General features: G+C 47.3%; 1 pseudogene across 1 annotated transcript; it reads right to left on the reverse strand.

Moving 5' to 3' along the window:
* Positions 1-257: 257 nt before the first annotated feature.
* Positions 258-810, reverse strand: LOC308233541 (protein SPT2 homolog; annotated as a pseudogene). Its single transcript has one exon. The product of its transcript is annotated as a protein SPT2 homolog (transcript).
* Between the last annotated feature and the right edge of the window lie 1,438 nt (positions 811-2,248).

A 2,248-nucleotide genomic window follows, 5' to 3' on the forward strand; every position in this document is an offset into this window, starting at 1 on the left:
TGAGCCAGCAGTCCTGGATTGTGAGAGGGATGTCCAACTGCCAGCATAGGCCCGATCCCGCACATCCCCCAAGGGGTCCCAGATTGGAGAGAGTGCAGGCCGGGCTGAGGGACACCCTCCCCCCACCCCTGTGCATGAATTTCGTGCACTGGGCCACTAGTAAATCTAAAATTATAATGGGCTTCTTCAGTCCAAAGGCAGGACTTCTTTGCAGTAGAGTGTCTCCAGTGTTACACAAAAATAAATAAAAGCAGCAGCTAACGTCTTTTCAGCTTCTTGACCTCTCCGCATTTTGTTGCTTCTTCCTCCGATCTCATATCCTCTAAGTCCTCTTGCATACATGGTCTTAAACTCTTTGCTTCTTTATCTTTGTATTTTTTTCAGTCATAGCCAAAGAATGTGCTTAGATATTTCTTCCTGAGATTGTCCTTCATCTTTAATAAAATCTTCCATTTTGGAGTCATAGTTCTCATCTTCCTCCTCTACATATTCTCACTGTCTTTTGTAACCACCAGGGAAGGGAAACCCTTGAGAACATTGGGCAGATCTATAGCCAGCTAAAGAAGGCTACATTCCATTCATCTGTCCATTGGTGGGCTGGGTAATGATATTCTTAGAAGATATTGTTTCAGAGACAAAAGTGCATTTGGGCTTATGGGGGGATCTAAGCTACTAACTATTCACCCAGGTCCCAAGCTGCTCACTGGTCTTCTAGGGCCTGAACTGCTGACAGTCTGTCTAGCTGAAACTGCCACTTACTGATTGCCCAGAGCCACTGACTAACCGCCTGGGGGGCACTGAGCCACTCATTGGTCGTCAGTTATGTGGATTGTGCACAGGCCACCCAGAGTCACCAGAACTGACCACTGACTTCCTAGAACCACCTGGGCCACTGATAGGTCATCCAGAGCCACCTATACTGCTGACTGTCCTTCCAGGAGGATTTAAGTCACTGGCTGGCCTCTTGGTCCCACTGATTGATCGAATGCTCAGGTCCTGAGCTGGAGCTGCCATTCTGGTGCCTGGGCATGGAGCCAGAACTAACCATAGGCCGAAGACTCCCTGCGATGGGCTGCCCAGGAACTGGGCTGGAGCTGCTGCCTGACTGCCTGACACCTGGACTCTTAGCCTTATGTGGGGAGACCACAGGTCCAGGTCTGGAATGGCTAGGATGGAGAGGAGATTTTTTGGCTGTGTGCTCAGTAACAGATTTCTGAGTCCCGTTAGTAGAAGTCTTTGGAACACTTGGTGAAAAGGTGCTCAAGTGGGTCTTTCCAGCCCCACTGTAAACAGGCCTGTCATGGTCCTTCCGAATTGAGGCTTGGGAGCAGTTGCTAGATCCTACTTTGGTCCTCTCTCCTGGCATGGACTTGGATGAAAACAAACCTAAATGTTTCTTATCTGTGCTGGGTCTGGATTTCTTCTCAGCATGAGGAAGGGGAGTACCTTTGGGAGAAGGATGCTTGTCCCTGGAAACTCTGCAAGTTTTTGTGCCCATACTTTCTGTATGAGAAGGCACCATTTTGGTCAGAGGTAGTCCTGCATCTGCTTCAGGCTTCTTTTTCATATGTCTTCATTCAAGAAGTTTTCACTCCCTAAGTTCTTGTGCAATCATAGGTCACTTTTCTGTGTGTGTGTTTTTTTCACTACCTTGATTTCCACTGGTTCATACTGTTGGAAGCTAGCTATTGTCTTTCCTATCATAAAAGTGTAAACAAGGAATGCAGAAGGATCATGAACCTTGAACTCTGGCAAGGGCTAAAGCTATGCACTGATTGTTTAGTCAAGACAATGGTGGCTCAAGCAATTTCCTGGCCAAATAGTCTCAAAGTAAATTTTTACTAATATTTACTGACCTTTAAGATAGTCTTTCTGTTACCAGAATTGCCTGCCTGACTAAGGGCAATATGTGTATCTAAAATTGAATGAAAGCCTGGCAGGGCCTGGGCACCAGTGCAGTCTTTGCCCTTGCATTGGACTCTCCACCTGACCCCCCATTATTATTTCTTATCTTGTCTCATCATTTGACCACGGCCCTTCTCCAGATCCCAAACCCCGAGCGACGTGGGACGTGGACTCTCACATCTGGTACCTCGAATGATGGATGTCTGGAGAAGATTTGCCTGGAGCAGAAAAACAAAGTTTCACCAGCAAGGTGGGGAAAAAGAATTCACCAGATAGGTGGGGAAATTCTCAGCGTGCAAAGCCCACAGCCAGCTGCAGAAGTTGAGATCTGTAAGTAGGGTGG

The sequence above is a fragment of the Plecotus auritus genome, assembly GCF_963455305.1.
Source record: "Plecotus auritus genome assembly, chromosome: 9".
Lineage (NCBI taxonomy): Eukaryota > Metazoa > Chordata > Mammalia > Chiroptera > Vespertilionidae > Plecotus > Plecotus auritus.